Genomic DNA, 15,029 nt, shown 5'->3' on the forward strand with positions numbered 1-15,029 from the left:
TAATGTCGCCATCCCAAATTGGTTTTTATTTACCTGTCGGATTTCAGTTCTTTAATAGAGTGTTAGTACATCCTCTGGTGTTCCGTGAAAACTACTGAAGTGCATGCACTGAGTCTTTTCAAAATCGAACAACTTATCTTCTTTGAATATTAGGGACTATTTCATTAGTTTTTCCCTTCTGGAAAGATATATTTACAAGAAGGCCAAAACTAGCACGTTCTCACAGTGCAGATGGAATATGATTAACTTACGAATCTACAGTCCTATGGCAGAACGCTGTGGTACACTAGGTTCATATTCGGAACGTGTACTTACGTGTGATGGACATGAATTGATACACATGGCTTACTATTATAATGAGACGATATTAATATCGTTGCTTTTTTGACTGTGTCTATCTTTACTAATAATAAATCCGAAAAACGGTCGTGTCTCCCTTTTTGAACATGCTAACCTCCAAAACTACTAGACGAATTTTCACGGCGTTTTCGCGAATAGCTTGTGCGTAGTTTGTGTCAGCTTATAGGCATTATTTTGTCAAAATCTGACAACAACAAAACCGTAATTGTAAGTTATAGGAGTCTGCTTAGCTTAGCAGTTCGGATGTTTGCATGATATGAAACCGTGGTGTTGATTCTTTCGGACATGTCCAACAGAAAAGACACCACGCACTCATATAATTTATTCGTCTCAGGAGGGGTTCTACAATTAGCGAGCGCGGACATGGACGGGGACTGTGGATAGGTGGTGCTAGATTGGAATGTGGCTCAGCCGTTGGGCGTGCTGAGATAGTGTGCATCTCTGATACACGCTGTGTTCGAATGGCACAGTTATGCTTCGAGCGGGAAGGTTCTTATTTCACTTGCCGCAGCGTCGCTTGTGTGGAGTTTTCCTCGTTAGTGTTGTTCTGTCTGCCGAGCGAGTCGTAACGCCTCCGCTCTGCCTTTACTGTCTGTTTGTGTTCATCTGCTTGAAGTGGCGTCGGACGCTCCGCTATGGCTGCCATGGTTTCCACGTGTATTCCTCGAAAAGGTACTGTGAGCTTTACTTTCAATAAAACAACGCAACACGAGCAGCCCGGGTCACTAGAAAACCACGATTGGCTTGTTGACTCAATTCATGTGAACTCTGATCAGGTCCACACCGCTTGTTTTGATGCAGACGAGTATGTGTTTTATGTGAAATTTATGGATCTCCTTCACGCTGAAAGATTACTGTCGCGACATGGTTCTCAAGTCCCGTTCAAGCATCGCGATAGTTCCGTTAATACGGTGTAACTCGCAGATGCTGAAGTCGAATATACCAATGTTTGAGTGTTAAACCTCCTGCCGGAAGTTGATGACAACTTTCTGAAGGACATATTGGCTCCTTATAGTAACGTGAAAAACGTTCGTCGTGAACGCTGATCTACTCAACACAGATTACAGTGTTATAGTGGAATTCGTTCCATGGAAATTCATGTCAAACACAATATTCCATCACATTTACAAGTGTGTGGTTACCGCGTCCGTGTCATATATATTGGTCAAGAGGGAACCAGCTTCCTATGTAATGAAAGTGGACACGTTCGGTCTAATTGCCTACGGAGGGTTTTTGTATTAAAGCCGTCATTAGTGCAGTGTCGCAAATTGACGGATGCTGATCTTGTTCCTTCCACTCCCGCCGTCGGATCTACTTCTGCTTCTGATTATAATGAACAAACAGTCAGATCTGATAATCGTGTCAATGAATTTCCGTCTTTACCTCCGCGACAGGATCAGAATCCTACTACCCCAGCATAGAACCTATAACGGCGACAAACAAGCGACGTCGCTCTCAGGATTGTGATGATGAGGATTTGGCTGTGCCTTCTGCGCCACCGAGCGATGTGGGGCAGTGGTAGCACGCTGGACTCGCATTCGGGAGGACGACGGTTCAATCCCGCGTCCGGCCATCCTGATTTCGGTTTTCCGTGATTTCCCTAAATCGCTCCAGGCAAATGCTGGGATGGTTCCTTTGAAAGGGCACGGCCGACTTCCTTCCCCATCCTTCCATAATCCGATGAGACCGATGACCTCGCCGTTTGGTCTCTTCCCCCAAACAAACCAACCAAACCAAACCAAACCTTCTGCGCCAACTCCTGCGCATCGATTGTGTCTCCTCCACCTCTCTATGCTACGATATCACCCGTCCGTGGTACGATGAGTGGCGAAGAAGCATCCCTCCTGCTCGCGAAGTGACTCTTTTTGAGCTACCTGTGTGTGGAGCGCCCCCCCCCCCCCCCCTTAGTGTCTTCCTGTAAGTAGGCTGTTTAGGTTTTTATGTTGGTAACGCCATGATGTAGCGCTCTGTATGAAAATTACTGACTGTGCTGTGTGCAGTCTGTGGCTGGTTTGCATTGTTGGAATTTGCTATTGTAGTGTTGGGCAGTTGGAGGTGAGCCGCCAGCAGTGGGGAGAGAGATAGCGGAGTTTTGAGAGCGGATGATCTGGACGTGTGTCCATCAGAGACAGTAAATTTGTAAGACTGGATGTCATGAACTGATATATATATATATATATATATATATATATATATATATGATGACTTTTGAATACTATTAAGGTAAATACATTGTTTGTTCTCTATCAAAATCTTTCGTTTGCTAACTATGCCTATCAGTAGTTAGTGACTTCAGTAGTTAGAATCTTTTATTTATCTGGCAGTAGTGGCGCTCGCTGTATTGCAGTAGTTCGAGTAACGAAGATTTTTTGTGAGGTAAGTAATTCATGAAAGGTATAGGTTATTGTTAGTGAGGGCCATTCTTTTGTAGGAGAATAAGTAAATGGCGAAATGTCTGCGTACGTTCAGTTTTGCTCAGCTGTTTAAAAATCAAATAACGTAAGGGGTTTACCAGCACAGTATATTAATAAATTTTTCTAAGGGGACGTTTCACTCCGTTACAGTCTGAGGCCATGCCATGTCTTTCTTTTCCTCCGTCTTCAGCTCCCGACGGTTTCCTGCATTTTCCGCCTACTTCAACTCCCGCGGAGAATAAAATTAGTGGCCTAGTATAGCTAGTTCCACAGAACGCTTCCACCTTAGTGACTGGACCTGCATTACATTACCCTAGTTATGGGGCGAGAGGAAGCTATGCCTATGACACACCTCCGTCTGCAAAGGCCGCCACCCAACGTAGCCGACAGAAAAAGAGTATACAGCCTGACCGTGCGGTGGCACATCAAAAATCTAAGAAAAGAGGTTGCGATGACGGGGGTTCTGGTCCCCCGATGTCTGACTCCTCTGTAGATTCCTCAATGGACCTTGACTCTCAGTTGTCTACCTAATTCTACTCGGAGGATCCGTACATCACTTTCCAGCTGTGATCAATGACCCAACCCTACACGTTCCTTTCCTTAAACATTAATCGTCTGGAATCAGAACTGTGATTGGCTTCGCTTTGTCAGTTCATTTATGATTCATGTGCTGACATAGTTTTCTTACAGGAGGTGTTATTTAGTAATTTCTCCTTACCTGGTTTAACTATAGTCTTTAATGTAGCACCCGAATATTCTACAGGGGTCGCCTTATTCCTTCGCGAGGTGGAAATGTTGGATTCTGGCAGGGGCATAGGTCGTCAACATTTTAATCTTACCTTGGTTCTTTTATATGTCCCTTCTGGCACGGGTCGCGCAGTAGATCATTCGCGCATTTGTAAAGAGGATACTGTTTATCTGTTGCCTAAGAGTCCTCCGGGTATTCTGTTGGGTGGTGATTTTAACAGTCTATTACGTCCTGCAGATCAGTCTCCTAATTTAAATTTCTCTCGTGAATTCGCTCCGCTCCGCGCGCTCCGCTCCTTACGCCTAAAAGACGTCTGGATATGTCAATAGCCGACGTTAGTTAATTTTACCCCCTTTACTGTGACTTCAAGTAGCGGGTTAGATAGGTTTTACTTATCAGACTGCCTGAGCGATAGTATTCTTAATGTTGAAGACATCCCAGCTTCCTTTACGGATCACTGTGCTGTGGCCACAACTCTCAATCTTAAACGGCAACCAGTCAAATTGTTTCGCCCTCCGTGGATGTTAAACGTCGCTCTCCTAGCTGACCCTCTCTCGATGACGTGATGCGACTCGTGTGGGAGCGTACTCCGCGGCCCACTGGAAAATAATCTTCCACCCTTGGCTGGTGGGCGCAGCTAGCAAAACCGAGGCTCAGGGAAACTTTGATACTTTTCTGTGCTGCCAAAGCGCGAGTCTTTCGGAGAACTAATGAATATTACTATTCCATCCTGCGCGAACGTTATGCTGTTTCGGGTCACGCCCCTCTACGAATTGCGGATGTTAGGCGTGTAAACGCAAAATTGTTGACCTTGAAGAGAATACAAATGGAAGGTTTGAAAATCCGATCGAAGCCGCGTTCATTGGTTACGGAAGAACTGACTTCATTTTCTCATTTACTTCGGCATCAGACCCGCCGCCGACGCGCTTGTATTAATTCTCTCATGACAAATGATGGACGTCTCGTAACGGCGCAAGCTAATACAGTGCGTATCTTACACCAGTACTATGCAGACAACTACGACATCGATGATTACAATGAAACCTTTTATGGCCCACTTGTCACCATTTTGGATACGACAATTACATCTGAACATATTGTAACGCTCTTAGCTGCCTTTCAGACTGAGGAAGATTACAAACTTATCGTGGGATCGCCTTCTCAAAAGTTCCCGGTTTAAATGCACCTCCAAAGGAATTTTTCGTGCGCTTTTGGCCTTTGTTGGGTGCTACCTTTACCTCCGTTTTGAATGAAGTGTTACAGGGTATAGTAGCGCCGACCTCGTTCAAAGTGGGAAAAATTGTTTTAATCCCGAAAAGCACTGGACCGGCTGCCCCTGATAGCTTTCGCCCACTTACTACACTCCTGGAAATTGAAATAAGAACACCGTGAATTCATTGTCCCAGGAAGGGGAAACTTTATTGACACATTCCTGGGGTCAGATACATCACATGATCACACTGACAGAACCACAGGCACATAGACACAGGCAACAGAGCATGCACAATGTCGGCACTAGTACAGTGTATATCCACCTTTCGCAGCAATGCAGCCTGCTATTCTCCCATGGAGACGATCGTAGAGATGCTGGATGTAGTCCTGTGGAACGGCTTGCCATGCCATTTCCACCTGGCGCCTCAGTTGGACCAGCGTTCGTGCTGGACGTGCAGACCGCGTGAGACGACGCTTCATCCAGTCCCAAACATGCTCAATGGGGGACAGATCCGGAGATCTTGCTGGCCAGGGTAGTTGACTTACACCTTCTAGAGCACGTTGGGTGGCACGGGATACATGCGGACGTGCATTGTCCTGTTGGAACAGCAAGTTCCCTTGCCGGTCTAGGAATGGTAGAACGATGGGTTCGATGACGGTTTGGATGTACCGTGCACTATTCAGTGTCCCCTCGACGATCACCAGTGGTGTACGGCCAGTGTAGGAGATCGCTCCCCACACCATGATGCCGGGTGTTGGCCCTGTGTGCCTCGGTCGTATGCAGTCCTGATTGTGGCGCTCAGCTGCACGGCGCCAAACACGCATACGACCATCATTGGCACCAAGGCAGAAGCGACTCTCATCGCTGAAGACGACACGTCTCCATTCGTCCCTCCATTCACGCCTGTCGCGACACCACTGGAGGCGGGCTGCACGATGTTGGGGCGTGAGCGGAAGACGGCCTAACGGTGTGCGGGACCGTAGCCCAGCTTCATGGAGACGGTTGCGAATGGTCCTCGCCGATACCCCACGAGCAACAGTGTCCCTAATTTGCTGGGAAGTGGCGGTGCGGTCCCCTACGGCACTGCGTAGGATCCTACGGTCTTGGCGTGCATCCGTGCGACGCTGCGGTCCGGTCCCAGGTCGACGGGCACGTGCACCTTCCGCCGACCACTGGCGACAACATCGATGTACTGTGGAGACCTCACGCCCCACGTGTTGAGCAATTCGGCGGTACGTCCACCCGGCCTCCCGCATGCCCACTATACGCCCTCTCTCAAAGTCCGTCAACTGCACATAGGGTTCACGTCCACGCTGTCGCGGCATGCTACCAGTGTTAAAGACTGCGATGGAGCTCCGTATGCCACGGCAAACTGGCTGACACTGACGGCGGCGGTGCACAAATGCTGCGCAGCTAGCGCCATTCGACGGCCAACTCCGCGGTTCCTGGTGTGTCCGCTGTGCCGTGCGTGTGATCATTGCTTGTACAGCCCTCTCGCAGTGTCCGGAGTAAGTATGGTGGGTCTGACACACCGGTGTCAATGTGTTCTTTTTTCCATTTCCAGGAGTGTATGTTAAACTTTGATTGGAAGACTGTAGCGCGGGCAGTTAGTAGTAGAATGTCGGCTCTGATGGAAACGATTGTTGCAAAATATCAGAGCTGCTTACCTGGTCGTACAGTTCTTACCCCTATAGTCGAGTATCGCAACGTTATTTCTGTTGCTGCCGTAACGTCCGTCCCTTGCTCTCTTGCATTTCTAGACTTCTATAAGGCATTTGATCGTGTTAATCACGACTTTCTGCTTCAGATTCTGGCTGCAGTTGGTTTCACTGTCGACACACAGCGAGTGCTCTCAAATCTGTTTACAGGTATTTCGGTTTCGGTGGTTGTTAATGACCAACTGACGTCCGAATAAATGTCCGTAGGTGAGTGCCTCAAGGAAGCCCGCTGTCAATGACTTTGTGTTGTCTCTGGTGCCCCTACTTCGGATGCTAGCATCCCAGCTGACGGGTTGGACGCTTTCCGGCAGGACTATAGCTGTTGGTGCATATGGGGATGTCGTGATGGTTCTACTTCGCAGTCCTGATGACGTACTTCGACTGAAAGCTGTAATCGATGATTTTTGTCGGAGTTCGGGCGCAAAACTTAATGAAGGTAAATGCAAGCTTCTTTGCTTACGAGGTTTTGATAACGCGGTTGCCCATGGGCTACTGCAGTGGATCGGCGTAGGTCTCTCGGTATCATCGACAGTTGTCCACTCAAAATGGCGGCGCTCAACTGGAAGTCTGTTGCGGAAAAAATTCAGGGAGCGATACTAGAACATGAAAGGCGTTCCCTTACTCTGCTCCAGAAAGTCCGAATACAGGATACATATGTCTTATGCAAATCTTACTACGTGGCCCAAGTTTATCCGCTTCCCTCGATGATGTCGAAGAAACTACAACTACTGTCTGGTGGTCGTTTCTTATGGAAAAGACATATAATTCCCTTACGGTATGAGGTGGTCGCAGAGCCTCGTTCCTTTGGGGGCTTGGGACTGGCTGACATACGAAGGATGACGCAGATGCTACATGTGCGACGTACTGTTTTAGTAACTCAAGAAACTCACACATTCAAGTCTCGTTTATTTCTCTGTGTCCGTCCTGCTGGTCTTGATCCCCTAGTGATTTTGTTCGCATAAATTATAAGTTAAAACACATTCGTGACTTGCAGTGAACTATTTAGGGGCTGAAATTTTATGGAAACCCGCCCTTGCCATGAAATTCCTAATGACCCGTTGGGAAGCAGTCCCTTGCCTGAACCTCGTTGAAAGAGAATCGCCAAAAACAACCTGGACAACAGTTTGGTTCAATATCAGTCTCCCGATTTTGCCGATGCCCGTAGCGTCGTCGTGGTATAAGGCAGTAAATAAGTTAACGAGCGACTTCTCCGTATTGGGCTTAGTGACACGGATTTATGTACTCGTTTTAAGTCTCCACATACGATACACCACTATACTTGTGGAGGTCGTATGGCAAACTGGTCTTGGATCAGGACACAATTGGCCTTCCTTACTCGATCTTCTGAGGCTGCATACATTACGGACATCATATTGCACCCGGATTCTTCTTTCCACGGTCAGAAACACATATCGTTATGTGGTTGCTGGGACACTTCGTTCGTAATGTTGTAGAAGGCGAGGGGGAAGATCACATGACCTTCATGCCGTACATAATCACTGCTTATTGGATATGCTTGCGAATGCCTCGATATAGAGACCTCTTCGCCAACATGTTGGATCTTGTTTCCCGTCGGCAAGGTGTTGGTTAATTTTTCTGATAGTAGTTTTCCTTTGTTATGTATGTTCCCATCAGATTTGCTTCAGTTTGTCCTCTCCTGGTTTCCCTGTTCGTTGTGTTTTGTATATTGACTAAGCATCGCTCCAGTTCTATTGCAAAATGCGTATAGAGAAAGTATGGATACAAATGAGCATCTACAATCCTTGTAATCAAATTGGAATTTTTCTTAGTTTGTTGTTTTAAATGAATCTGGTTTCCTTTTCTTTCTACTTTTAGATTCTATTACAAACTATGAAAATAAATAAAAAACACAAAATAACAAAAAATTACAAAATTACGAAAAAACCATATAAAAATAATTGTTGATACGTATCATGTGAGTTTGGTGGTGGTTTGTCGGCTATGTTCTCGGTTTTTTTAATTATTATTATTAAAAAGGAAAAAAATGGCGCAGTGGTTAACGCAACTGCCTAGCAAACTGGAGATCCCGCGTTACATTCCCGTTCCCGCGCATATTTTCGCTCGTCACCGATTCGGGAGAAAATCCCCATGCAGCTCACCAGCTCACATCACCAGTTCCTTCCCTTTCCTTTCTCCCCTTCCACCTATAGTTTAAATAATGGGATGTTTACCTTACTGATGGTGTAATGCACCTAGGGGCGAGTGGACGGCGCTGTTAGTTTCGTAGTATACCAGAGAACCAACAGGTAGGGCTGTTAGCTTTTTTTTTTTTTTTTTTTTACATCGGTGACAGAACTGTCTTCGGAAGTTTACGTCAGTGATAGAATTAAGTGCCCAATCTTCACGAATACAAACTGACACTGAATTTAGTTGGTTACGATATACGAATTTACTGATTTCACTTTCTGCATTTAAAGCTTCACGAACTTGTTTCGCTCCTTTCGATAGGCTACTTTTATAATTGATTTATTGTCTAGGAAAAACAAATTTATAAACAAGGTGATAGTGTAAGTGTGTCGTTTTTACCGATGGAGGTACCGAACCCCAAAAGGCGATGGTTTCAAAACGTCCTTCTTTGTCTTCCGTTGTGAAGCATGGTGTAAAGCTAGCTACGTAACATTTTTATATTGTGAATATAGATGCGATACTGTTAGTCACAGTATCTTACAGAAAAAATTCCGACTTACCTTAAACGACTGAGCATACGGAACAATCTTTTGGAAGAGAATAATGTTATTTGACCTCCAGAGAATGAAACATGGCAGCCGTTAGCTTCCGTGCCTGTGGCCTCCCATGACTGCTGCAGTTCATTGAATCTCTGATGCACATGTTCAGTAAATCCCATAATGAAAGAGAGCATCCAGGGACGTGTAACTAGTGAAGATATTCATTAATAACTAGAAGCAACCACTGCTGCCAAATTATGCAACGTGTAGAATAGTTGTAATTAAACTGTCGCAGCTTGAACAAGTGTAAACGGAAAACTATTTAGCGTTTGGGCACACAACTTAATAGGAATAATGTTGAGACTGTACACTGCAGGGTTTGCGTTGTCAGTAGTATTAGTGTCATGACCTCACATTACGCTCCGGTAGTGGTACGGCGATGTCGGGTTGGTACCGACGTAGGGTCGAAACAGAAGCATCAGTGTGTATTACAGCTGCATACAGTAAACATGGGTCTGCAAAAGGTGAGTAGGGCTTTACTCTTAAAACGCTTTTATGACAACGGCAGCTACAGCGGTGCTGCTCCTTGCGAGTGTCGACGTATTAAAAGAATTGGGGTTGTCCGCACGGTAGCGAGGCGGATTGAGAAGCGAGTGGGCCAGGGTTCGATTCCAGTCAGCGTAGGAGATTTTCCCCGCTCATCACTAGGTGTTGTGTTGTCCTTATGTTGGTATCCTCATCGTTGACATTCCGTGAATGAGATGGTTGACTAGTAACGTCACGAAGAGACCAATGGCGGATAGCGCCACAAATTGTTGAAGTTGTTGTTGCCGTAGCTGAGAATGCTGGACGCAACGTGCGACCTTCCAGCAGTGCACGAGATGTGTCACGCCAGCTGAACATTCCATGATCCAGCGTTGTTGCGGGCAGCAGTAGTACAGTTTGTACAGCAGTTATAGGCTGTCGCCACATCGATCAGCGTTTCTAAACTGGAACGTAAACATGGTACGCAGTTAACAAATATTTACCTCTTACGTTGAAATTAAAATGTGTTCCTGTCAAAGGTTTATAAATCATTTTTGTTCCGCACGTCGTTACAATTGTTTCCACAAAGTTTCATCGTCCTGAGATCACCTCATTCGTCATGTGGACCATTTCAAACTGCCAAAGTTATACTAAAAAAAAAATTGTGACTAGTGCTAATCTACTGACACTCACAATTATGGACACTACTTCTAGATTACTTTATGTACAGTTACGTATACTACGAGCAGAAAGGTACTTGTCCTGTAGATGCTACACAAGTACTGTTGTCATTTAATACTTCAAACAACGCATTCATGTAATTTAACACGGAGCAGCTGTCTACAGGGTGACCCAAAAATTCATTAACATTTGAAAATTCAATATTTCACAGAATATTGTACGTAGAGAGATAAGAATGGACAGGCATGCTTGAGATAACATCTGGTTTTATTGAAACCAGAAAAGTGTCCAAAATGACCAACAAATGGCACTTCACATGACACAAAAGCAATAATTAGCGTAACAACTGAGTTGTAGCGAAGACGATCTTCTTTGTAACAGTTGCTGAGCACGTCGGCCGCCATTCATCAACAATACCTGCAGTCGATAGACAATGTGGACAGAAGTGTACAGCATATTAGTAAGTGTGGTGAGAAATTGCACTCGGATATTGTACTTCAGCATCACTAATGAGGTCTGAGGATCACGATAGATTAGCGATCCCGAAACCAATAATCACACTGAGATCTGGGGAACCGGCAGGCCAAGCATGACGGAAGTAGCAGCTCAGCACGCGATCGTCCCAAACGATATACAGAAGAGATCTTGAACACGTGTAGCAGTGGGGTGTGGAGCGCCATCTTGCTTAAAAGTCGTACCTTCCAGCAGATGTTTGGCAGCCGGGCTAGAATTCCGCGATTCTGTAACATATCGGCGTACCACGTAACCGTCACGCTGACGATTCTCATGCGGTGTCACTGACGTGTTGCCGGCCAGCGCCATCTGTTGGCCGGTTTTCTCATTCGTTTTTGGTTTCAATGAAACCCCATATCATTTCAATCATGCGTGTCAAGTTTCACCTCTCTACGTACATTATTCCGTGAATTAGTACATTCTGAAATATTAACGTCACCCTGTGTATATCGTACTGGGAAAGTCAAGACGTCAAATTTAAATGTTAGGTTGAAATGGCCCTGAGCACTATGCGACTTAAATTCTGAGGTCATCAGTGGCCTAGAACTTAGAACTAATTAAACCTAACTAACCTAAGGACATAACACACATCCATGGCCGAGGCAGGATACGAACCTGCGACCGTAGCGGTCGCTCGGTTTCAGACTGTAGCACCTAGATCTGCACGGCCACACCGGCCGGCTAAATGTTAGGCATATGCGGAATATACATTTACGACGACGTATTCTGGTAACTCGTAGAAGTGATTGATGAGGTATTGCGTTACTTTGCTCCTGAATAACTTGGTTACCGACCACACGTGAGTTCGTCGCAGCTCACTGCTTCCAGTGCTCAACAGGCAGCTCTGCGCAGCGCCCAGACATCCGTGCCCCAGCCGCCTTCCACGTCTACGCCCTAAACTCGCAGTGCGACTCCCGGCCCAGCAACAGGTGGCCCTGGCTGGCGGCCAGGGCTGTAAATTGGCGCGCCAGTTCCGCAGCCGATGACAAAGCTATCTGTATCAGTGGTGAGCGCCACCGCCACTAGCCGTCTGCTTCCCCAGGCCAGCTGCCACGCATTACGCCCGCTCGAGTGGAAATACCGAAGAATTATGCTTAACGCTGGAAATTGTGTGCTGTCGCCATCTCGTGAAGTTATTTCACCACCGCAGCACACAACTTATCTCTTCAAACCAAATCGCACCACTTAATAGCAACCAATTAAGATAACACATTCTCAGTGCCTAGGGAGGCAAGTACATTTCCTCTAATATCTAACAATAGCTAAAACAGTAATTCCAAGTGTCAATAAATGATCTAGGCGGGTGTGTAAACGGTGCAAAATAATGCAACATGTAATTTTTTTCTCCCCAATTTCGTTTTCAAGAGGCACAACATACCCTGGAAGGTGATTTGGCATATTAGATTTGGAGGTATTATCCTACAAACGAGTACATAAAAAACGTTTCTCACGTAAGAGTTAATACGTAAGTAACGTTCATGAGAACTGGATAATAGAATTTTAGACTAATCTGAAAGTTTGCAAATTAATTACAACCATTTAATTAATTCTGAAAAATGAAAGTCTCTCTTACAATTTAAAGAAGCTTCCAAGCTACATACATCCCTGCTTAATGATACTGGTTTCTAAAATACCGTTTTTGTAAATAAGCTGTACACATTGTAGTGTCGGAGTACTTTCAACATCTGTAATTAAAATATCCAAACATTCGTTATTACTCTAGTTATTTATTTTACTTTTATTTGTTTATGTTTTTATTTGTTATTTTACGTTTAACAAACTTTATTATAGTTTAACGTTTGACATAAGTTTATTTTGTTAGCTGAAGAAAATAATTAACTCATTATTACAATACAAAACCGTGACAATAATGATGATCTGTAAATAAGGTCTTAAAACATAACATTTTCTTACGCCGTGCACATAAAATGAACGAAATTTCTTCACATAATACACACGACAGAGAACACAGTATAAAACAAAATTCAGCAGGATTACAAATTGTCGCAAGTGACCCTCTAAATATCTTAATTTATCTCGGCACAGATAACTCATTTGATTATATTGTTTCTCATGTGCAGATTGAAATCATAAACATTCAACAGAATTAGATCTGGAAAGCTTTTCATGAACGTCTTCCAATGTCGAAACCAGTTTATATCTCACGAATGTACCCTTGCCATCGAGCCCTCTGACAGCACATTGTGTACAGCTTATTGTTCAAAAATGGTATTTCAGAAACGAACTTCATTAAACATGGATGCACTTAGCTCTTTGACCCATGTTGTAAGAAACATTTTCAACTTCCAAAATGGAGTATATTGCAAAATTTCAAATTATTACGCAATTTGATTATACAGTCTTGGTTCAAATGGTTCTGAGCACTATGGGACTTAACATCTGTGGTCATCAGTCCCCTAGAACTTAGAACTACTTAAACCTAACTAACCTAAGGACATCACACACATCCATGCCCGAGGCAGGATTCGAACCTGCGACCGTAGCGGTCACGCGGTTCCAGACTGAAGCGCCTAGAACCGCACGGCCACAAAGGCCGGCTATACAGTCTTCAAGAACTTTAATTTCTTATCAACTTTGATACATTTTTTTATGTATCATCATATCGAAGATATTCCCTCCAACACTAATATGCCAAAGCACCTTCCGGGGTTTGTTTTAGCCCAAACAAAAAAACAAATAAAAACACGTATTGTATTATTTTGCCCCCTCTACACACCCGCCAAGTTTCAGCGAATTGTTTATTGACACTTGAGAATGTTCTTTTGTTAGACATATATAAAGTTGAAATTTCCTGGCAGATTAAAACTGTGTGCCGGACCGAGACTCGAACTCGGGACCTTTGCCTTTCGCGGACAATTTTTGCACTTATCGCAGACTGGAGACCAGTCAGATAATGTATTGGATTAATATCGGAGCATAGCTCTGTTGGAGGTCCATATCATTGTTGCACCTTAAGAGAAAACTAAAGATACATTTTACAGTGTTGGACCAATTGAACAGTTACTAGCAATCTTAGTAAATATCAGTGGGTGATACGTCAACTGAATTTGTTTTTAAATGGATTCGTATTTTATGAATGTGTATTACCATCAGCTATTTGCGATAAATGAAAATTTGTGCCAAAGTGGGATTCGAACCCGGATTTCACGCATGTCATGAGAAATTGCCAGAACCACTTCAGCTGTACCAACACATCCCCAGTGCTGACATAACCCTCTCCTTCGCAGGAGAGTTTCTGTGAAGTTTGAAAGGTAGGAGACTAGGTACTGCCAGAAGTGAAGCTGTGAGGACGAAGGGTGAGTCGTGCTTGGGTGGCTCAGACGGTAGAGCACTTGCCCGCGAAAGGCAAAGGTCCCCGAGTTCGAGTCTCGGTCCAGCACACAGTTTTAATCTGCCAGGAAGTTTCATATCAGCGCACACTCCGCTGCAGTGTGAAAATCTCATTCTGGATATATAAAGTTGTTGAGAAAAAAGTTTAAATACTGATCAAAACAACTACAGCCAAATCACTAAGACTACGAAGTCTTTCGCCACCGAGTCCCTTGGTAAAATGTTGTCGGTAACCTTGTCGCGTCATATTGGGTTAAAATCTCAAGTTTTCAGTAACAGAGTCCATCATGATCGTCAGAGACTAAACAAGCATGGAATCAAACCACTCTTCCAGCGATTCAGAAAAATTAAAGAAATGTGGCGAACAGTTTAAATATTATTTCGGTCTGAAGGCACCACAGATTTAAAGTTTTCGTTGCGAGTATGACAGCTGTTACATGGACTGTTGCCGATTGTTGTGTTGAGCACCGTAATACAGAAAATTTCTAAAAATCGGCTTTGGTCAAGCACAGCCTGGTAAATAAACATACGATCGTCTCTGAATAAACGGAAGCTCTTGCTCACGTGCCGAACTTCCTTTTTTTCTTTTTTGTTATTTCATCCCCCCCCCCCCCCATGCCCCGTATGGGGGGAGGGGAGGGTGGTTGGTTGTGAGCGGTACAGGCAAACCGCCCTTCAGCCAATGGACAGTAAAATACTAACGTAGGTCAAAAAACAAGAAACAGATAGCGGAGATCTATATACACTGGATATAAAACTTTTTAAAGGTGAGTAATAAAACGGACGTGTTGAGATATACGCTGGGTGACTTCTTTCACT

This window comes from Schistocerca cancellata, chromosome 2 (assembly GCF_023864275.1).
Source record: "Schistocerca cancellata isolate TAMUIC-IGC-003103 chromosome 2, iqSchCanc2.1, whole genome shotgun sequence".
NCBI lineage: Eukaryota > Metazoa > Arthropoda > Insecta > Orthoptera > Acrididae > Schistocerca > Schistocerca cancellata.